Below are 24,049 nucleotides of genomic sequence, written 5' to 3'. Positions count from 1 at the left end.
CTGTCACGGGGCTGGGGAAGAACTAAACGTTTGCGCACGCACGCACGCACAGGACCATCGCCTAGCGCCACTGGCCTAGCGCAATCGCATTTGTTATTCTCCCCATCCCCTCTCTTTGACCGGTACCATCGTCTCCCGCCCTCCCTGTCTGAGCCTCAACATCCTGGCAACCTCAGACAACTCACGGATCAGATTTAATGTTTCGTTTTTATTCAAAGACGTGGCCTTTTGCTTTTTCGCAGCCCGTTTTTCTTTCCGCGTCGGGACAGAGCTGTTTAGTTGGCGCCAAGTGCCCGCCGCCTGGGGCGCCAACCTGCGGCAGCGGGGGACCAGCGCGGCCTGCGTACTGTAGGCACTCACACATCAGAAGACTCACAGTATGTATTTCAAAATTTTCAACCGGGCCTAGAGACCCCAAAAAACTTCCTGAGGCCCTCAGGGCCTTGGAGAATGGCCTGCAAGGTGCCCTCATTATTATACCCGGGCCAGCACTCGCGTCTTTTTGAGAAGGCGCCAGGACTAGGCCGCCGCGGGCTGGGAAGTGTCTCATAACGCGTGTTAGAGGAGCCTGGCTCCCGGGCCTGCTCGCCCTTGTCTCTCCCCTAGTAGCGACCCAGGAAAGTTTCGCCGGCACAGCTGCTCTGGCTGTGGCGGCCTTGAAAGTATATTTCAGGCACGTGGCGGCGCCAACTGCGCTCGTACCGCAAGCCCCACTCCACCCCGCTCCCCTGCTCGGGTTTGGGCCTTTCCCGCCCAAATCCACAGCCCAGTGCTGCCGAAACCCGGTCTCCTGCGGAGCGAAGTAATTTAAACCTTCTGCGGGGGCATTTCCCCTTACAGAGCCCGCGGGCTTGACTCTTGCAACCTTGGCGCTCTGGCGGCCCAAGGAGGTGGCGAAACACGCGGGTGGGCACACAAAGCGGCACACCCAGGAACACGCCGGTAGATCCGCACTCCATGCACACGTGCGCACCTGGCAGGCGCTCACGTAGTCCCGCGCTCCAGTCTACGCAGCCCCTAGTGAAACGAGATATGAAAAACGGTCGCAGTACCCTAGAGCACTTTCTTCCCTCGAATTATGAACTGGTCCCGAAAATTAATATGCCAGTTTATAGCTTGTTCACTCAGAGTAGACCTCCAAGATTTAACCCTGACACCACCCCTCTACCCATCCCTAAACCTCAGTAGGGAAACGCAGGGTCAAAAAGGAGGAAGTGACTCTTTACTGACGTTTAGTTAAGGGAGAAGAAGCGATGAATTTGAAGCCAGTGGGGAGAATGTGCTAGTGCAGGGCAAACACTAGCCTGGGCGCCGGTCAGACTGGGGCCGCAGTGAAGGGTGTGCAGCATTCGAGGGGAGACTCGCGAGGGTTTGTTTGCCTGCGGTGGAGTCCCCGGCGAGGAACTCTGGTTTCCAGTGGTGCGCGCTCCACTGCACCATGCCGGACCTGCGCTCTGCTGAAGAGCCAAGTGTGAGGCCCGCTGAACGTGGCCAAGGCTCTCACCTGCTAGGTCTAAAAGGCCTTCCGCAGTGGTTGTCCCTTTGGTAAGTGACCTTGTGTGATGGCGGGTGGGAGGTAGGCAAGATCTGAATTCATCCTAGGCCAGTGAAGATGATGGTTCGCTTGGGATGACTGCCAAACAAATTTTTCGCGCTCTGGTGGGGCGATGGCTAAATCAGACCCCCTCTGGACCCGGAGGGCCTGCAATGGCCTGCGGGTGTGGGGGCGGTTATGTAGACGTTCTGTGGAACACTGCGGCCCTGGCGCGGTGGCGCAATAAAAGCCTATAAAAAGAAGGAGATAATTCTAACTTCATCAATCCCGTAGGTGGAGCAAACTGCTCTAGGGCACTGGGGAGGCCGGTGAATGGGGAGAATCCTGGTGCCCAGAGTTTAGACTGCGAAGGAAAGACAGTGGGGTGTGCTGTGGTTTGCACCTCCTCAGTCCCCCACCCCTGTCTTCCCCAGGGGTGCTCAGAAACTCGTGTGATTGATGTGGAAGGAATGGGGGTAACAAGGGAGCACGGTGGGATGTCTCTTATTCTTGGCTAGCATTGCAGGGCAGACCTTTGCCCGGCCTCCGACATCCACCTCTGCCCCTTGGAGGCGGGTCTAAAGTACAGAACCCTAATGGGCGACGAAGGCTGTACTAGACAGATCAGCCAGGCTGGGGGCGCAGCGATACTAAATTCGCGTCTTCCATGCCCAACGCTATTTTTCATTAATCGGTTTTTTGAATTCAGAGATGGCCACTTTGGGTTTCTTGATTTTATAGGTAAAACTCTCGGAAAGAACCGTTCACGACTTGCTGCTCTTGCAGGGGGAAGGAGGAATTCGATTTCTTTCAGTGGAGTTGGAACTGAAATGACATACGTTGACACGTACTCGCTGTCGTTTTCCTACCCTTCCCCGTACCACTTACTTTAAATGGTATCGTAAACATCTTACAATTATTGAAGAAAATTGGTTAAAATTTCTTCAGTTAACACACCAGGCACTTGAAGAGCGGGTGAAGAATGGTATGAGATGCCTAACCTGGCAGCCAAAACTAAAATGATGGGGATTGGTGGTTCGTGTTTCCCTACTGATTTCTATAATTTCCTTTGCGTGTGTGGACACGCATTTAATGGAAGCAAGTCCCTCATCATTAATCCTTGATATGAGGCCACAAGGAGAGAGGGACAAGTACGTTTTGGCTCTGAAGACTGAAACATTTTGTTCATCTAAGCCTCACCAAGGGCATTGCTAGTATTATTGAGTGAAATATTCCAGGTCTGTCACAATAATTCTCTCTATTGCCAACAATATAATATTAAGAAGATGAGAACATTTTTGAGATTCTGATTATGGGCTCTGATAAAAATTTATTTCTTGTACTAGGGAGGAAAATGATTACAGTACTTCTTAAATCTGTAAGTGCCTTTTCTAGATGACTGTAGTTTTTTGTTTTTTTTTTAAAGCAAGGCTGAATTTTGCAAATTCCACAGGGATAAAGAGCAGGCTAGCATTCCACTTTCCTTTCTGGAAATACAGAAAGCCATCCAATGATTATTCTGAGGTGTAGTTGGTTATTGCTTTCTTTCTCCCAAAAGACAAAGTCATTCAGCAAGAGAGAATGTTTAAGTGGTTTTCTAGTTTTGACCTTTGGGGATACAAAAAAGTAAGGGACTGATGAAATGTGGAATTTTCCCCTTTCTTTCTGTTCTCCATGTGGTTTATTTTTGCTTTGCTTTTTCTGGTTTCTAGTGAGCTCTGAATTTTATATGTGCATGACTGAGATACTCAGGGGTATGCAGTGGAAACAGCAGTTACCAAATTTATAAATTAGGCTCTGTTTACACTTCTTTGGGTAAGGATAATCATTAGTTAATTTAAGTGAGGCCCTTGCTTTAAGTGTCAAGGTGGAAAATGGGACTCAGTGGGGAGGACTGGAGGTGAAATGGGAAGAGTTGGGAAATTCAAGCAACTGTTGACGACAAACCAACATTTATTCAGTGCCATTAATGGCTTCACTTTAAGGCAGGACATCTTGCTGACTGTAAACTGATGACGAGCTTTTGATTCGAGAAGTGGAAATAGGCCTTGAAGTCACTACTTTCAACTCTGTATTCTTTGTGTCAGCCACTGTCAAGCTTTGCCCTTTATACATAAGAGTATACAGTGTATTAAAGAGTATATACACAAGTGTAGGTGTCTGTACACAAATGTATGTGGAAACACCAAGTTCTGAATAGGACATAAATAATATTTCAGAGGAAAAAAAACTGTCTCCCCTTTTTTGTGGAACCAGTTTAACAAATTGGGAACATCTAAAATTGGGTGGGGGATTTTTGTCATTTCTAGACATCCTTTGACAATTCAAGAGAATCCCAAATTTGAAAATTCCAGTTATTGGCAGAAAATGAGGCTGTTTCAGATGCAATTTAAAAGAACAGGGAGAGTGGGTGCTTTCCTAACTCAATTTGGCATTTAGTTCTGTGCAGAATGCCATCTTCATTTCGGATGGGCACAATGCTGCTTTGTATTTTGCAGAATAATTAATTTCATGTTCTCCCATGTTAAAGGACTCGCTGAGAGAAACCTGGATAATAATAATGGTTCAAAGAACTAGCAAGTAAAACATTGTGATTTGGGAGAATAGTTTAAGAACATAGGCAACATATGCAAAAATATAGTTGCTGAGGGCTGTTTCCAAATTGCTACACACTTTAGAGGATTAAAACTACCAACAAATCTTTGATTCTGGGTTCTGTACACGTAATGACTTAATATAGTCTCTTTCTGAAAACCAAAATACTGGAGATAACAGTCGAGTTCCTTTGGAAGGGAACACTAGAGGTCATTATTATATACCCAGACTGCAGCCTTGGAGTTTTAGTGCCTAGTTCTCAGCAGGGTGAACCGAAATTCTTACTCCGAACACCCGCCGCCTTCTCTTTACAGTCCCACAACCCCGACTGCGTTGTCAAAACCCCAGAGCGGGGCTCGAAAAGCCCTTAGCCCCCCTTTTCTTGGTCCCTCTTTCCCTCACCTCGACATCCTGTTCCTTCTCCCAACCTCCTACGCACACATTGAAAACGCCCATTTCACTTCCCCTCTAAAAAAAATTTCAGTGACGTTTCACCGAGGAAGAAATCAGGATTACATCTTTCCCAGCGAAACCGTCCTGGGATAGCCGGCAGCTCCGGGAACTTCCACAAGTCAGTGATTTGAATCACGGCAGCGGCCGCACTGGGTCTGCGCTCGGGTCTGTCTGCGGGAGCGGTGGTCCGCCCTTGTGTGTGCAGCCCCGCGCTCCAGCCCGGCGCACCGACCCCCGCGCTCCGGCCTCCGCGCTGCGGCCCGTGCGCTTCTGGCCCCGCGCTCCGCCAAGTCTCCGCCGCGCTAGCGGCGCGGCCTTGAAACCAGGGCCGCTTTCTGGGGTGGGTGCCCTTCTCAGCCTTGGGGAAATGCGGAGATCCTAGATTCGGGAAGACCTCGGTGAAAGGCCCTCCACCCTCTCCCCCCAAGAAAAATCAAGGGGGGAAACTCCGAAACTAACCAAATACCCAACGGAACCCATGGATCTTACACTTCGCGCCCCGAGGGGAGTTTGAGCTTTTGCTTTCATCAGGCTGAACAAATTTTCGAGGAATCAAACTGACTTCAAACATTAGCAATTAGGAACCAAGAATCCCGCAGCCCGAAGAACTTTTAATCCCTAACCATTTCCAAATGGGTAATTCTAGGGTCAGTAAATATCATAGCCAGCCCATTAAAAAGGAAAGTCAGGCTGTCGGTTCCAGACACGGAGGATCCCCAGGTACTGTGGATCCGGAACCGCAGAGGTCCTCCTGCCCAGAAGTCGGCATTGCCCACCGAGGCAAAGGGGCAGCAAACGATTGCCTTCACGCTCTTCTGGAGATTAAAAACAATGAGGAAATTCTTTTTTTTAAGAATAAAGAAAAAAAAAAAACCCACCCAACTTTGCAAAGTAGATTGAGAAATGAATACGTCCTGAAACAAGTCGGCAGAGACTGGCTTCTTTTCTGGAGAAGAGCGTTAGCAGAGCGAAGTCCTGTCTGGAGGCACCTAGGGGTTAGGTGGCTTGGGTGGCTCAGGATTTCTGTTCTTGCTTTTGAAAACTAAATAACTGATTTTAACAGTGGGGAGGGGCAGGCATTTGTGCCAATAAGTGATTGTGAACACAGCAGTGCTTTCTCTAGGTTTGACAAAGCTTCCTTAACTCAGAAGCCTAATAATTTGATTTCTTTCTCCCTTTTTCTTTTCTTTCTTTTTTGTGGTAAAGCTGGGGAAGGGCTATAAATCTATGCATTATATAGGGGAAAATGGTTTAGTTAGAAAATAAATCCTATAAGCAAGCTTGCAAAGGAATACTGAATTGTAAAACATTTCAGAAACCTTAATTGCTTATGTGGATATATCTATAAGTCTTCACTGTACTACAAAGCTTTAACACAGGCCCCCAAAGGCGAGATTATATCATGTATTATGATGGGAAAAGAGCTAGACCAGCTTAAATTAGACCTAGATGCTAGAGCTAGCTTTGTCATTCATACTGGAACCAGGGATGTTTGTTCTAAACACAGACATATAAATGTTGAAAAAATGTTTTAAAGTTGTTTCATAGCCACTGATGGGGCCTCAGTTCCTGACTTGTGAAGTGAGGGACAGAGGCTCAAATGACACCTGAGGCCCCTTTAGTTATAAGGGTCTGTGATCCTGCTAACTTTTTTTTTTAAAGTTACTATTTTCTCCAAATGCATGTTGGCCATGTCTTGACTCATCCTTTACTTTGTTGGAACGAGGAAGGCTTTACTGCAGTTGTAGGAAGTAACAGTACAGTAACACAAAGCCTAAAAAAAAAAAAAGAAAAAAAAGAAAAGGATTTTTACAGCTAGAATTAAGAGCTTCCATAAAGCTCCTGAAAAGTTTTTAGATTAATATCACATGTTCAGACGTCCTGGATCCGTGATTTTTAGTCCTTTGTGTTTGATGTAACCTATTGTTGTTTGTGTGAATGCCCAGGGCCCTCCTGCCAAAAAATTCTATGGCATTAGTGAATTTAAAGGAAATGTAAGATATTTTATGCTTTGAACACTGTTTTTGTGCAAGTCCCACAAATAGCTGGAAAAACCATGGATTTGAAAAATGCAGGCTGAGAAAAGCAACTTCATCACTGGTAAATTGAATTGGTGTAATCTCTACCCCCCCCCCCCCAAATTAGTTGCCCCTCATTACTATTTGAGCCTCATGGAAAGCACTGGTAACTATTTTCCATGTCTAGTCTGCTAAGCCGAGATCTTGATCTGGCAGAGATGTGAGAATGCTAAAAGGATGACTTAGTAACAGGCAAAACGCTTGTCAACAAGATAGATCAGAAGACAGCTTAGCATTCAAGACCTCTATTCATAGCTGCTGAACTTGAAGGCAGGGTCAGACAAAAAAACTGGGCCCAGCACTCACCTAAGAGGGTTTCTCATGTTTCTATTTTGTGGGATTTTATTTCCTTACAGACTTCTAAAGCTGGACTTCAAACTGCAGTGACAGCTCCCCACCCACAGTGTATGTCCCCATTCTCTGCTGCCCCCACCCCTGTCCCTGTGCAGATTCTCTCATCATCGAGCTTTGGATTGATTTGTCATCCAGTCTCACTACTGCCCTATACACTGCTGTGGGGCAGGGACCTTGTCTTCATTGCTTCTGTATCTCCAGAGCCTAGCACAAAAGAGACTGGAACAGAGCAAACACTTAGTAAATAATAAAAATATAATAAAAATACAACAAAAAACAATAAACAAGTAGTAACATATATTGAATACTATGTGCCAGCCACTGTGCTGTTTTATAGATATCTATACACATGCCATATATAGTGCTGTTATATATACTCCAAATATGTAGATACATATGTATACTATATATCCTAAATAATAGTATGTAACAATTATATATTTTACATAATATATAATTATATATATTTGTGTATGTAGTATATGTAATTACTTGTATATATATATTTTATGTAATATATTCTATATATATTATCAATAGGACATAAAATTTCAAAACTGATGAGATAGATACTCATTATCTTATTATCATTTTTATTTGATGAATGAATGAGTGAAATAGTCTAGTGGTTAAAGGCCCAGGTTCTTGGGATTAGACTGCTTGTATCTGAGGCTGGGTTTCAACAGGAGGTAGTTGTATGACCTGGGGAAAGGTACTAAATCTTCCCCAAGCTCAGTTTCTGCATCTGTGAAATTGTACTAATAAACATATTCATCAAAACTGGTTGTGAGGATTAAATGAGATAATGCAGAACAAGGAACAAAGGATTTAGCATCATGCCTATTATTTCTATCAATTGAATTGACAGTGATTACTTACCTTTGGTGACAAATTTGAATAAGAAGCTGTAGTAAATTGTCATGTATAGCAGCTACCTCTAGTCTTTTGATTTAAAGGAGATGTTGGACTGGGAGTAGAATAACACCTGATGTATAAGCCTATGGTTAGAAGGTATAAGGCATAAGGTAGGAAGAGGGAGTGGGCAGAGGGTCGGGCTGGGGAGCCCCAACTTTACCAGCTCCCCAACTCGGCTCTGGCAGAAGACAGAAGGGCCTTTCTGAAGGAAGTAAAATGATGCATGCATGTTTCTCTGTAGTTAATTTCTGATATTTCTACCTGAAGCCCAGAAATCCCCAAAAGGTCAGGTTTAGGAAATAAGGGAGATTCATTTGCATAAGGCCTTTGTTTGTGAGACCTGTACTCTGATGGATCCTAGGATTCTGGGCAAAATAAGCCAGTTGCATCAATAAGTTGGGGCCACAGTAAAGGGTTTGTAAGTGTTGCTTAGTTGAGTCTTTTTTTTTTTTTTTTAAAGCAAAGGGTAAGGATAACCTCTAACTAAGCTGACTATCTGGGAAGATGAAACTGGGAAGTCTTTTTTTTTTTTTAAGGACACAACAGAAGCCCCAGCCAGTGCATTAGAATTCACATCTGTTGTTTGGTTTTGCACAATTCTCTTCCTTCTAGAAAACAGAAGCCTGGATTTGATTATTTACTATTTTTTTAAAAAAATAAAATCTAGTCATACCCCAGGTTTTATTTAAATTGATTCCTGTTAGGAGAGCAAAGGTGCATTCCCAGGGGAAGGGGAACAGAGGAAGGGTCCCTGACATGGTCTCCCTTCTTCAAGGAGCCCAGGGCATGTCATCAGCAGTGTTCAGGCCCTGCCTGGCCATCCAGAGAAGGAGGGAACTGCTGCCCCTCGGTTGGAATTCAGGCCTCAGTGTTCAAATCAACCTCTCTGCTCCACTACCCCAATCTATCTTCAGGACAGATGTTTCTATGCCTCCCAAGCATTGTCTTATGTCAGAGAGCCCACAGTGCTAACCAAAATATGTACGTTCATGAATGAAGGGGGCACCCTGTACCAGGAACTGTGCTGATAGTTGTATTCACATTCTTTCATTGCACCCCCCCCCCAATCGTCCTCAAAACATGGTAATTGTTTTCCCATTTCACAGATGAGGAAATTGAGGCTCAAACCAATTAAGTAACTTGCCCACAGACACACAGTTCAGGTCCATTTAAAGTGGATAGCCAGGGGCCCTGGCCAGTTGGCTCAGTGGTAGAGCATCGGCCTGGCGTGCAGGAGTCCCGGGTTTGATTCCTGGCCAGAGCACACAGGAGAAGTACCCATCTGCTTCTCCACCCCTCCCCTTCTCCTTCCTCTCTGTCTCTCTCTTCCCCTCCCGCAGCCAAGGCTCTATTGGAGCAAAGTTGGCCTGGGCACTGAGGATAGCTCTATGGCCTCTGCCTCAGGCACTGGAATGGCTCTGGTTGCAACAGAGTGACGCCCCATATGGTCAGAGCATTGCCCCCTGGAGGGCATGCCAGGTGGATCTCAGTCGGGTGCATGTGGGAGTCTATCTGACTGCCTCCTTGTTTCCAACTTCAGAAAAATACTAAATAAATAAATAAAGTGGATAGCCAGAATTTAAACCCAGTTCCATAGGGCTCCAGAGTCAATATCCTCAACCACCAGACCATATTATCTCCCCCTGCAGATGACCCTCCAGTGCTCTAGGGAGAACTTTGAACTTTTGTAGATGAAAATTTATGTTTGCTTGTTCGTTCTCTCCCCCCAAGCACAAAGTATTAAATCAAAAATGTGAAAGAGGTGGTTACTGTCTCAGAGGGTCTCTATCTTCTTTTCTTATTATTATTAGTCACTCCAATCCTAAGGTGCCTTCTCCCTCCTAGCTAGCAGAAGCCGCTGCATGACAGCAAGGCAGGGTTAAGTTTTTCAGCCGTGGCTTTGGAATGGAGCATGCGCAGCCTTTCCAATGTGACATACTGTTCTGACTTTAATGCACAGAAATCTCAGTATCTGAAATGCCATAGCTACATATTGAATTTGATCTAAAACCACCCTGTCCTAAATCCCTTTGTGCAGAGAAATGCAGTGTGCTCTGTTTTACCCATTCCCTTCTCCATTCACAAGGGGATGGAAAGAATCTGATTGGTAATTGATTCAAAATGGAACAGCTTAGAAATGTATCAGTTGCAGTGATGAGCAATTCGTGCATTTCTAAGTACTGTTGATTTTTTTTTTTTAATTCAGCAATCACAGCTGAAATCCCTTTGCCATGGATTGAATTTACAAAGGAAGAGATTCTGATTTCCACAGTGGCTTCTTTTTAATACCCAAGGATTAGGAAACCGCCTTGAGGACCCACAGCAAGTACACCCGCTCTCAGAGTCATGGCTTTAACTTTAACCTCTGAGTGACTGCTCTGATTCATTTATTTTTTAACAGCTCTATTTAGAGGGGCCTTGTTTGGTATGGTATCAGTTATTTGCAAAAATCTCTCATCCTGTTAAACACTGACACCTTGTGCTCCTTTACTCTTCCTCTTCTTTTTTTTTTTTTTTTTTTTAGAGAGAGTCAGAGAGAAGGATAGATAGGGACAGACAGACAGGAATGGAGATATGAGAAGCATCAATCATCAGTTTTTCCTTGCGATACCTTAGTTGTTCATTGATTGCTTTCTCATATGTGCCTTGACTGCGGGCCTTCAGCAGACCGAATAACCCCTTGCTCGAGCCAGCGACCTTGGGTCCAAGCTGGAGAGCTTTTTTCTTTTTTTTTTTTTTTTTTTTTTTGCTCAAGCCAGATGAGCCCACGCTCAAGCTGGCAACCTCGGGGTCTCGAACCTGGGTCCTCCGCATCCCAGTCCAATGCTCTATTCACTGCGCCACTGCCTGGTCAGGCTTCTTTACTCTTCTGACATGGTGTAAGTGGATGTGGTCCCAGCAGTGAGTTTTAGGGAACTTAAAATTGGTTTTCAGGGTTTTTTGGTCCACCTGTTCACTGTCTTTCCATCACTTTTCTTCCCACTCCAACTAACTTTCTCTTTGGAAGTCTGTGTCTCCAATAAGGATTTGGAGAAAAACTATACACCCTGCTTTCGGTTGGGTGGACTTTAGCATTAACATGTTTCTGGGCTATCTATCACATTCCTGTCTGTTGTGCCCAGTGATAGAAAAGTGGCTTTTAGAATTCAAGAGGGAAAGATGTCTGTTTTAAATCTTTGCTTTCTCCTATTGCCTACTCTACTTGTACAGGCAATGATTGATGGGATTTGATAAGCTCTTGTAGCAACAGAAGCATATGAATCTACAGGCCCATTTCCTTTCCCAAAGAACCCAGATGGAGTCAAACTCTTGAAATATAGAGTATGGTGAATGCTGCAATTTTGGGTGATTTACTGGATCTTACCCAGGAGATCTGTCTAATTAGAGATGTAGATTACGCACGATAGGAGACCAGCCAGAGGCCCAGGCTGTTCGTTTTCCCTCCAGTGTTCAGAGCACTAGCTAGCTGCATGAGCAGCAATAATCCTGGGGAACACTGGATCTCATCTGGTGCAACGGCGCATTACCCAGATTACCCCAGGACATTGCAGAGATCTGAGACATCTCTGTGATATTCTAACTGGGTGGTAGGGACTGCAGGAGGTGCTTCCTACAGACACAGGACCATTTGTCTGCTGTAGGGGTGAGCAAATGGTAAACCAAGCCCAGGCAAGTGTGTGTGTGTGTGTGTGTGTGTGTGTGTGTGTGTGTATGTGCGCGCGCGCGCATGCACACAGGGAAGAGCTGGGGGCAGCCCGAAGCGTGTTATGAAGGGCTGGGTGTAACGGTTCCCCAGCCTGCATGGGCGAATTGGTTCCGGATGTTAACATTTTTTTGCTTGGGGCTTGACTACATTCCCCTTTTTCTTTGCCTGTTTTCCTGCCCAAATTGTTAGGCCTCCACAGCTGTGTGGCTCATTGCTGGTGAATGTTGAGAATGACAGATCTGGCTTTATTGCTGGGGCAGTTTGGGGGCATGTGTTTAAGTAGACTTTTGAGAGGTTTTCACCCAGCAGCTTTCCTGAATATTGAGGCCTTTTCTGTATATCATGTCGGCTGAGTACCAACTCTCTACTGCCCTGGATGGCCTCTGTTGGGGAATGAGTATGACATGTTATAGAAAGCAGATGGTCCTTTATGGCCTAGAAGCAGAAGAAACTAGCTGGTGTGGGAAACTAAGACAACGGACAGCATGGGGTCTGGGTCAGGGAGACCTGACCAAGCACATAGTTCTGGTCATGTGACCTTGGGCACGTGACTAGACTCTGTGCCTCATTGTGTACGTGTAGAATGAGGGTAATGATACCTGCTGCAGGGCCATGGTGAGAATTAAGTGCAAAGTGCTTGGCACAGTGCCAGGCACATAAAAAGTGCTCAGTATCATCACCTGTCTACTTTGTTCATATTATACTTTTGGTAAATTGAGAAAATTCAGAAACTCTTTAGTATTCTAATGAGAAACTTTTTGATGAGTGTCAGAAACAGGAGCATCCCAAACTACCCTTCTTAGCTTATCTCCGTTGATGCCCTATTCAGAGCACTTTTCTTCACACTGACTCTTTTTTATAATTGATAAATACATTGTATAAATTTAAGGTATACAGTATGTTGATTTGACACAATATGTTGCAATATGATTACCATATTTTACAGTAAGAACATTTAAAATCTAGTCTGTTGGTGATTTAAAAGTATACAACACAGTATTATTGACTGTAATCACAATGCTATGGGTTTGCTTCCCAGAACTTGATTAGCTTCTAACTGCAAATTTATTTCCAACAGTTTCCCATTTCTCCACCCCCAGCCCATGGCAGCCACAATTCTACTCTTGTTTCTATGAGTTCAACTCTTTTAGATTCCGCATATAAGTGGTACCATACAGTTTTTTTTCTTTCTCTGTTTGACTTATTTCACTTAGCATGGGACCCTCAAGGTCCATCCATGTTGACACAATGACAGGATTTCTTTCTTCTTCATGGATGAATACTATTCCAATGTATGTGTGTGTGTGCATGTGCGTGCGCACGTGTCTCACATCTTCATTATCCATTCATCCATTGACGGACATCTAGGTAGTGTTCATATCTGGGCTATTGTGAATAATGCTGCAATAAACATGGGCATGCAGACACCTTCTCAAGATCCTGTTTTCATTTCCCCTGGATGCAGGATGACTTTTTATCATCCTCCTAATGTGACAGAAATATTCCAAGAGGATAAAGGGCAATTTGATAGAAATATTAACTGACAGGATGTACAGATTCAAACATGTGATGACTTCAGAATAAAACTGCAGATGTCCATGAGGAGCTCACATACAGTTTTAGTGTTGCCGCAGTGGAAGAAAGTTCTCAGTTGTCACCAACTAACTGTATCTTTGACTTGGAGCCTGCAGGAGGGAGATCTCCTTTAGGGGTCTGCCTATGGTTTCCTCTCACAGTGGTGCTGGTGTGCATCTGTGATTCTATAGTTACAAGGGAGTCTCAGCTGGGTAATCTGCAACTCTCGAAGGTGTGTAGCCAAGACAATAAACCTATAGAGCTCCCTCATTGGTGACCATCATCAGAAAGCTCCTCTTGAGAGGAGGTTGTCACTAAGTCATCTGATTAGACTGTTTCAGAGCAAGGCTCCTGTCCTGCCTTTAGCTTCATAGAATTCCTGAAAGCTTCATATTACCTGTAGACCGGTAATTTGACTTTAGTCTTTTCTTTCCTTGGCAGGATGTACACCTGTCCTCTTCTGGTTGTCCTGTTAGATTGGTATTAATCTTTAGGCTCTTAGACAATTGATGCCTGTAGCCAAGGATAGAGTGACTTTGGCTAACTATTCTGCGACCATCTTTGTGCATGTCTACACACAGACATATTTACACAGTGATTTAAAAAAGTTATTTATTGATTTTAGAGAGAGAAAAAAGGGGAGAGATACAGGAACATCAATCTGTTCTTGTTGTGCCCTGACCAGGGATCGAACCAGCAACCTCTGTGTATTGGGTTGATGTTCTGACCAACCGAGCTATCTGGCTAGCTAGGGCAATAGCATAGTGCTTTTCATCAGTCTTTTCTACATTTTAAAACTGATCACAGAAGAATGGATAAAGTAGAAGTCTATTAAAATTAATACTTTGTACCTTTCTTATGACATGTAACATATTTCGCCTTGAATGAAAGTTTTTTGGAGGGTGCATTTGTTTTATACGCTGAGGAAATTGGGAAGCCCTGGAGAGCACTGTGTCTTACTTGTCTCAGAATCTCTGTTAGCACTCTGTGAACATTTGTTAAACTCAATTGGTAGTTGTCAAAAGTTAGTGATGGGTTTTGTAGCCACTACAGCCACTTTACAGATGATTTGGCTTCAAGATGGTCCTGGAGGCCCAGCATGAAGTATCTGCCAGTTGCCTCTACGTGTGATCTTGGACATGTCAACGAATATCTTTATACTCCCAAGTCTCTATCTCTAATGGAGATGAGACCGGTGGATTTAGTAAGAAGAAAAGTATATTGAATTATACTACAAACAAGGTATTTTTGTAGCTAGATATCGCTGTGTGCTGTCTACATGGAGTCTGTTTTGGAGCTCTCTCCTGACAAGGTATTAGCAGTTAGAAACACAATTTATTTGTGGGAGTAACTGTATCCCATCTTTCCCTGTTTGTTTCAGGTCTTATGTTCAGGGCAGCCTGTTTTCTGCCCAGCAAGGGAGAAAAAGAAACAGGGTGAAAGGCAATCTGAAAATCCCCAGTGTTAAACAGAAGTGCCAAACCATCTCTAAATGAAAGACAGACTGCCTGAGGTTGCCCATGAACACAGAGCTGGGTTAAGCTGAAGCAGGGTGATAGAAATTTTTCTTGCCTTCCCATGAGAAGTGGAAATATGTGAGTGAACTGACAAGGGGTGGGGTGGTGGGACCAGCTCAGGGCTCAGCCCCGTGATGGGGGAGAAAGCATGCTGTCAGGAGAAAACCCTCTGAAACAAAGGAATCTCTGAGCAAGATGGAGGGCTGAAGAAGGGGAGACAGCTCTATAGGACTGCATTCAGGACCAGCACAGTCAGAGAGTCAGGGATAGAGATATACAAAGTGCCAGGTACTTTTTGGTACTTGCCAAATTACATATGAAATCCTTAGTCCTGTCCTAGGGCTTAGATCATCAAGGAAGAAAAGAGCCTCACTTTGCTATTTCCTTTTGCCCTTTCTTTTATGACCTGCCTGATTGCTCTGTGGAGCTGATACTTGCTGTGGAGGAAGAGGCTCTCAGAACTTGTTTTTGTGTGGGCATTCAGCTACGGTGCTTGCAGTGGTGGTTGATGGCTGAAAACCACCCAGTGCCATTTTGGGTTCTGCAGAGCTGGTGGCTTCCAAGCCATTGTTAAGTTGCAAACACAGCAGAGTGGAGACAAAGTTACGTTGACGCTCCAAGCTGTGCGAAGAGGCTTCTCTGCACTGTGTGTGTGAGCCACCGGTGACCCTGCGCCTCTGTCTCTGGTGATTATCTTTGATCCTGAGTCACAAGGGTACTTCTTTGAGATGAGTTTGTGGCCCCTAAGTCTTTTTTTTTTTTAATCAGTAAAAGTATTTGTTTCATTTCTTGCTTTACAAAGTTGTGAAGTTCACAGCTTTTTACCAAAATCTAAGAAGGCTAAACTATTTGCTTATAAACATTTTTGCAGTCAAATGTCACATGATTTAATTCTTCTTATACATATTCAATATAAAAATTTAGATATCAGGGGTGCTGGAGCAGACTGAGGGCATGCATTTCTTTGGAGCAGGAGGAAGATCTTCAACTGCCTCGACTCCTTCCTCCCCTGATCCAATTGGGCAACTACCTTGAATTTAGAGCAAATCTGGGAAATCTGGGTGCCATGTGACCCAGCAGGGCCAGACACCTGATCATAAGCTCCAGAAGGTCAGAATTAATAAGCACAGATAGTAACCCCAGGAGGTCACTGCCTCGTGGTCCCTGTAATAGTTGCACGGATTGGGGCTCCCTTCTCTGTTTTACAAAGATGTGAGCTCTATTGGGTGAGGAGAACATGAGCTGATTATGAGCATCAGGTTACTGGGAAAGGCCTCTCTTTGAGCTGTAATAGTTACAGGGAGTAAGTACATTGGTCCAGGATGCTAAGGAAGTTGGTGCAGATACTCTGGGGAAGAGGTGTTCTGACCTCTGTGCCTGTTGTCAGTCTTCCATTGCTTGCAAGACAGCTTAACCCAGATCTTGGTAACAGTCCCTGCTATAGTGATTTTGACATTTGGGCCATTTTGTCTCAGAGAAATCCAAACACTGACTTCTTAGTCCCACCCACATTTATAAATTTCAAAAAACTCAGAAGCACCTGGTACTCAAGATTGAATTTGAAGCCTAGTGTTTTTATCTGGTCAAACACCGAAGCTCCCTGAGTCTGGCTCAGGGCCTGTGTTCATTGCAGACTGTAATCCAACACCCACATCATATGCTTGTCTATAGATGGGAAGTGTGGCACCAACACCCTTTTTCAGAAGCCAAAATAGAGCCACCAGACCCTCAAGCAAGTGTCCACACTTAGAGCGTCCAGGTCTTTCCTTCTTTGTCTGGCAGCAGGTAAACAAAACAGCCTGTTCACCTACGAGGGCGACATAGTATCACCACCACTTCTGATACCTCAGTAGTCTCTGTCAGTAAACTTATATTTAATTTTAACCTCACTTTTGGGTTATGTAAAATATCACCAAACGTGAATGTAGACTCTTTGGATGATAAACACCTTGTTTTGAGGTGTTCCAGTATGAAATACTGTGACAGTAAAAAGAAAAATTCATTGATAAAATTAAGACAAATTCCACTTTGGAAATGCCAGATTGTCACGTACCAAATTTACTAAAATTAAGTCATAGCTTCCTGCACCAGATTCTGTATTTCTGTTGGGGCTTAAAAATTGACCCATTTTTTATACCTGATGATGTGGCTTTCACCTGCATTGCCAAGCTTACCGATTTGGTGTGTTTCCAATTGAAAGTCAAAGTGCCTAGTTTCAGGGAGTTTCTTAAAGAAAAATTTAAAATACTTACAAAGGTCAACTTTTATTTATTTGTTTATTTATTTATTTTTGAGAGAGACAGACAGAAACATTGAGCTGCTCCTATATGTGCCCTGTCTGGGGAATCCAACCAGCAATCTTCATGATCCGGGACAATGCTCCAACCAACTGAACTATCTGGCCAGGGCTTAGTTTGTTTTTTTTGTTTTTGTTTTTTTTTTAAATTTATTTATAAATTTAATGCAGTGACATTGATAAATCAGGGTACATATGTTGAGAGAAAACATCTCTAGATTATTTTGACATTTGATTGTGCTGTATACCCCTCCCCCAAAGTTAAATTGTCTTCTGTCACCTTCTATCTGGTTTTCTTTGTGCCCCTCCCCTCCCCCAACACCTCTCTCCTTCTTCACCCCTCCCCCCTCCCCCCACTCCCCACCCCTGTTGCCATCACATTCTTGTTCATGTCTCTGAGTCTCATTTTTATGTCCCTTCTATGTATGGATTCATATAGTTCTTAGTTTTTTTTCTGATTTACTTATTTCACTTCGTATAATGTTATCAGGGTCCATTCATGTTATTGTAAATGATCCGATGTCATCATTTCTTATGGCTGAGTAGTATTCCATAGTATATATGTACCAAAGCTTTTTAATCCACTCGTCCTCTGACGGACACTTGGGCTGTTTCCAGATCTTCGCTATTGTGAACAATGCTGCCGCAAACATGGGGGTGCATTTCTCCTTTGGAGCCGTTCTATGGTGTCCTTGGGGTATATTCCTAAAAGTGGTATAGCTGGGTCAAAAGGCAGTTCAATTTTCAGTTTTCTGAGGAATCTCCATACTGTTTTCCACAGTGGCTGCACCAGTCTGCATTCCCACCAGCAATGCAGGAGGGTTCTCTATTCTCCACATCCTTGCCAGCACTTATTCTGTGTTGTTTTGTTGATGAGTGCCATTCTGGCTGGTGTGAGGTGATATCTCATTGTGGTTTTAATTTGCATTTCTCTAATGATTAGTGATGTTGAGCATTTTTTCATATGCCTATTGGCCATCTGTATGTCCTCTTTGGAGAAGTATCTATTCATCTCTATTGCCCATTTTTGGATTGGATTGTTTGTCTTCCTGGTGTTGAGCTTTATAAGTTCTTTATAAATTTTGGTTATTAACCCCTTATCAGATGTATTGTCAAATATGTTCTCCTATTGTGTAGTTTGTCTTTTTATTCTGTTCTTGTCTTTAGCTGTGCAAAAGCTTTTTAGTTTGATATAGTCCCATTTGTTTATCCTGTCTTTTATTTCACTTGCCCGTGGAGATAAATCAGCAAATATATTGCTCCGACAGATGTCCGAGAGCTTACTGCCTATGTTTTCTTCTAAGATGCTTATGGTTTCACGGCCTACATTTAAGTCTTTTATCCATTTTGAGTTTATTTTTGTGATTGGTGTAAGCAGGGCTTAGTTTTTAAAAAAAGTTTGTTAACTGATTTTTAGAGAGACAGATTGTGGAAGGGAGAAAGAGGGAAGGGAAAAAGGAAACATCTGTTGTTCCACTCAATTGTGCATTTTTTGGTTGTTTCCCATGTATCCCCTGTCCTGGGACCCTCAACCTTGTTGTTTTGGGATGATATCTTAACCGACTGAGCTAAGATGCCTTAAGTTAAGACTTAGGGAAAGGGCCCTAATTCCATTTGCAGAGTGGAATATAGAATGGAAAGTCCTACAAGGACTACAAGTATCAGGCAACTGGCAATACATAAGCCACCTACCCGCTCTCCATCCTTGTTTCTCATGAAAATGGGGGGACCTGCCAACCAGCTATCTATGAGAGGTAGTGGAGAACAGCCTTTTGTGGCAGAGGCAGGCTCTGGTTATTATTGTTGCTCTCGTTCAGACAATTAAAAACATCTTATTATGAAAATCTCTCAATATGAAAGCACCACAAACCCTGGTGGACCCCGTCATCCATCTTCAATGCCATTCATATTTGTGCTGCATGTGTCCTCCAACTCCTCCCTCTCTCTCTCTCTTCACTGGAACATTTTAAAGCAAACCCCAGGCTTTATGTCATTCCACCACTACGTACTTAGGGTCATTTTCTGACCTAAGTACAACGCCGTCATCACATAACACAATTAATACTAACTCTTTGATATCATCTTAGTCAACCCATACTCAGATTCCTTTGATTTGTTCAGAAGCTGCTAAGTCCTCATTGCCACCAACTTTTCTCCTTTGATTTACTTACCTGATTCTTTTAAGGATGCGAGAGGCCTTTGGGGTCAAGCTGGTGAGCTTTGGATCATGTGAACATTCCTCTGCTCAAGCCAGCAACCCTGCACTGACAAGCCCAAGCTCAGAGCCAGCAACCTTGTGGTTTTGAACCAGCAACCTCAGCATTCTCAGTCAATGCTTTGTCCACTGCGCCCCACTGGTCAGGTCAGAAACCACTGCTCTGTACCACTGTCTTTTCCTTAAGAATGCTTAAGAGGCAAGGGACAAGTGACTTCATGACTGGCGTGTGATAAGAGCACTCTGGAACCCATATTTTAAAAATTATTGTTACCAATTCCACTAGGACCCAAATAAATGTCTCAACTGAGAATATTCATTATTGTAGCAAGGTCAGAAAATTACTTTTTCCTTTAATAGGAATGATTTGTGGCAATTAAAATAATGTGGGGGCAATAAGTAATATCTGATTACTGGCTCCCTAGACAAAGGAGACTCGGTATGTTTTTCTGATTGTGACAAATACAACTTGTTATTTTATAGAGGTCACAGAAAATGCAACTCCTCCAGGGTTTTCACATTGGCAGCAGAATATCATTCTGGAAGGAATTAAATTAGAATTAAATTCAATTTTATGCAGGTTAACTCAGGGAGCTCTGCCTAACTTTTACAACTCAGAACAATATTTAGACCTGAATGAAACACCAAGTTGAATACAACACAAGTTTAAAAGTGAAGCATTTGGTTAGCTTTTTCTTTTGTCAACATGGCTTTAAACAACTGCTTTGTCCAGTTTCTTTTCCTCGTCCCTTCACTTAACGGAGGGATGTGACCCACTGAATTGGCAGAGGAGCCACTGTTTTGGTGGCATACAGCTTATGGTGGCACATGGAGAACATAAAACCCAAGTTCATTGCTGGTGAACATAATATTTGAAGTTATCTTGATTGCAATATTGCCTAACAGTGCTGCCACATTCAGGTAATTTAATTATCCTGTGCTCCTACTACTGTGAAATCTGAAATGGCCACTAGTAATAGGGTCATTTCTGGTCCTTCAGTTTTGAAATTATTCAATGAGAGGATGGATTCAATCAAAATAATACTAAAAAAATGTTGATTAATATGCTGTTATAAAAATTATAACTAATCACTTGCAGGTTTCTTTACAAATAAACAAAGTTTGGTCTGTTCACCTTGGTATTTGGTGAGTCTATATTTGCAGGTTGATACTGTAGGTATCACAGGTGAACCCTTTTGTTTTTCCCCCGAGGTACTTTGCTTTTACCTCTGAAAGCACTATAGTGATGATACTGAAGTACAATGATCTGTTCATGTGTCCCTTGGACTAGACTTGGCATTTTCTATAGGTCAGGAGTCTGTCTTCTCTCTCTCTGTATTTTCAGTCCTCACAGCACTCTGGCTTTCAGTAAGTGCTCAATAAATGTGTGCGGCAATTAATGAATCAATCATAGCTTTGGATTTGTGCTCAGCTCTTACAATGACTGTTTGGACTGAACCAAATGACTGGACAAATTTAGTCAAATTTCTAAAAAGATCTCCTGTGTAATACTTCTAGTATTTTACACTTGTATAGCAGTTTATATTTTCAAAGCACTGTGTTCTTAGGTTGGAATATCTTGTTGATAATCTCATTCGATTCTCTCAGAACTGCACAAGATGGAGCCAATAGTCATCTCAATTTAGAAGTGGGAAAATAAATGAAGACAAGGTGCTCAAAATTGCAGCCAGATACGAGCAGATCTTGGAGACTCGTTGATTCTCACAATACCCACCACCCTCCCCAGGCTCCGTACATCCCACTTCCCTTTTCCTGGGCAGATCATGGGGTGGGAGGCTGGAGGATGTGCTGGAGGAAGGCAGAATACTGTGTTTTCCACTCTAAGGGCCTCTGGCTGTGTGGTGGGTTTTCCTCTGGCTCTACAGGGCCCAGCACTATTAGTTAAATCCTTGCTGAGTGACTGGTCATGAGGTACCTCTTTCTGAGGATGGGTCTCTGTTTACCTCTATACCTCTTAAATTGCCATCTGCCTGGCAAGTGGGTTTATAGGTTTCCCCTGAAAGACTCAATCAAAGCCTCAAAATCACAAGATGGGTTTTATTTTTTGTTTTCTCTTAAAGTACCAAGCCCATCTCTGTCTTAAAGGATCATGTTGACTTGCAAAATTCCATCCTCTAAAAGGCTCTGATAGTTGTTACTTATTCTCTCTCCTCTTTTACTAATCAATCAATCAAAACTCAGGTAGGCTGGCCTGTGGATAAAGTGTCCACCTGGAATACTGAGGTCACTGGTTTGAAACCCTGGGCTTGCCCAGTCAAGGCACATACGAGAAGCAACTATGAGTTGATGATTCTCTCTCATTGCCCCCACCTTTCTCTCTCTTCTCTCTCTCTAAAAAAAATTAATAAAAAAAATCTTAAAAAAACCCTCAGGTAATCAGGTCATTTGTACACATAGAAACAATTCAAATAGCATGTGCGCACACACACACACATCACTGAAAAGCATAAATTGAAAAGTAATCTCTCATCCCTAGTCTCCTAGTTTATTATCCTAGGATCAACCACTGTGACCAGTTCCTCTTGCATCATTCCAGATACATAAGATGATTGTGGGTCATTTTATGATTGATATGTATGAATCATTATATATACATATACAAACTTTAAAACTAAAATGCAAATTGTGGCATAATAAACATAGTACTTTGGATTTTATGACTTGAGTCTCGAACTGTTATACTGGAGATTGTTAAATAAACATACTTATAGGTTCCCTCTTCCCGCTGTTTTAAAAGCACAAAATATTCCATTGTGTGGATTTATTGAACCTATTTTAACAGACCTGTAGGTTGTTTTTAATCATTTGCTTCTATACATAAAGCTCCATGGTTACTTTTGGACACATTTTATGATAGCATTTATAGAATAAATTCTAGAAGTAGAGTTGTGTAGTTGAGGTTATATCATTTAAAGTTTTGGCGGACATTCCAAGTTCCCCTCCAAAAAGGGTTGTTCAGTTTATACTTTCACCCACAGGGTATGACAGTCTATTTTCCTACCTACTTGCCAATGATATATTAGAAAATGTTTCCACCTTTGCTAACTAATATCCTTGCCTTTGAAAAATGTTTGCAAAATTGATCATGTTATAAGTTGTCTTCCCCTCATCTCCACTTCCCAGAGTTTTCTAGGTACAGAGCTTAAGTTTATAGTTCAGCAGGGCAATTCTTTCTTCCCTCTAAACAGGCGTAGGGTTTTGTTTAATCAGGTTTCCCTGCTCCTCCATTTATTACCAATCATTATGTTAACTTATTCTTTTAGGATCCTGGGGTGCAAGTCATCAGTGCTGGAGGCTTTCAAGGTATCGAGTAAATAAGATATGGCAGCAGACATTTCTTGTTAGTGAGGGAGAGAATAAAAGGCATGTCACTCAGGGTTTCTGGGTGCAACTTTGGTTCAATTATCTTCAGATGTTTAAAATCAAGGCTGTTTCCAGACCATTTCAAAGAACAGCAGGACAACCTGCTGAGAACTGTGTGAAATGAACACCTTGTTACAACTAATTAGTGTTACTGTTTTCTTTGCAGTTGGGGGTGAGAGGAAATATATGAATGGTGTTTATCCCTTCCTGTAGTAGGAAAGAACTGGAACCATTAGAAAGGCCTAGAGGGGGACCCAGAGTATGATTCGTACATGACCGTTCCCTCCTTTCTCCAAAGAATGGCTGAGATCAGTTACGATCCATGTTACTTACTTGATCCTAATGCTTAGACCCACGAACCAGCTCTTCTGGTTTTTACAAGAAGCCTAAGACAAATAGTTTATTCAATTAAATCCAACAACTATTCATTGAACACTTACGTTATGGAGATGAGTAAGGAATGGCCTATACCATAAGGACTTTAAAATCTATGCACAAAAATAAATAAATAGGATTTTGAGGAGGATAATGCTCATGAGCTTAGTCTGGGTTCGAATTGTGACTTTGTCTCTTATTGACTCTGGAAACTCGGGAAGCTTGCTTAAATTCCCTTGACTTCAATTTTCTCATCTGTAAAGGTTTGTGATAAGAATGGCATAGAGTCGTCGACTGTTAGTGGTTAATTAATGTTAGTAGATGTTTTGTCATTAGGGCGATGCCTCAGGAAGATTCATGGGACAGTAGTAAGTTAGATGATAGCGAGTAGAATGGAAAAGATATGAAGGGGAGATCAGAGTTTAGTCATGACAGGCTAGGTTGCGCGGCTGTGACAAACCCTGAGCAATGTCCTTTGCCCCGGCCAAGATGGCTGCCTTATCCCTGCTAGCTCTGTGCAGACATGGGCTGCCCTCCATCATAGCAGCACCCTCCATGTCAGTGGAGGGAATGACTCACGTTTTGTCATAGGGGGAGTTCATTCACTCATTCAACAAGCACTAATCCAGACAGATGGGCTACTGGGTGGCGGGAGGCAGAATAAATAGTCCCTGGGCTTGAGAAGACAGATAGGTAAATAGGTAAATGCAATACAGGATGATGAGTGTTCTGGCAGGGTACATACAGCCTGGGCGAGCACAGAGCAAGGACACCTGGCCCAGTCTGGGCAGGGAAGGAGCCAGGAAAGTCATTTTTAGTCTTCTGATTCCCGTCTGTTTCCCAGAAGCAGGGTTTGCATGAAGAAAGCCCTGGTGTGAATTTCTAGTCCCTGTGTGGTCATTCCTCTCCTGTCGTCCTCACAGCTGGTACCACTGCCATCCCACCTTTTCTGCTCTCAGCTTCTCCTGCCACTGCTGTGTGTGGACCTCTGGCTATGGCTGCCCAGAGTCCATGACAGCGGCAGTAACAAATCATTCCTTACACAAAGAAGG

At 43.2% G+C, this 24,049-nt stretch overlaps 1 protein-coding gene across 3 annotated transcripts in view; it reads left to right on the top strand.

The window, feature by feature from the left end:
* TBX15 (T-box transcription factor 15) overlaps nt 1–24,049 on the top strand; it is a 120,391-nt gene that overhangs the window by 3,231 nt on the left and 93,111 nt on the right. The window contains exon 2 of one of the 3 annotated variants that reach the window (XM_066268115.1): nt 243–377. The exons of the other annotated variants lie outside the window; for them this stretch is intronic. The gene's annotated coding sequence lies outside the window, so the exon portion shown is untranslated. The remainder of the gene's footprint in view (nt 1–242; nt 378–24,049) is intronic. 3 annotated transcript variants of the gene reach the window in all.

The sequence above is a fragment of the Saccopteryx bilineata genome, chromosome 3, assembly GCF_036850765.1.
Source record: "Saccopteryx bilineata isolate mSacBil1 chromosome 3, mSacBil1_pri_phased_curated, whole genome shotgun sequence".
Lineage (NCBI taxonomy): Eukaryota > Metazoa > Chordata > Mammalia > Chiroptera > Emballonuridae > Saccopteryx > Saccopteryx bilineata.
Note: the sequence above shows the minus strand (reverse complement) of the source record. Positions and strands in the feature narration are given on the sequence as shown.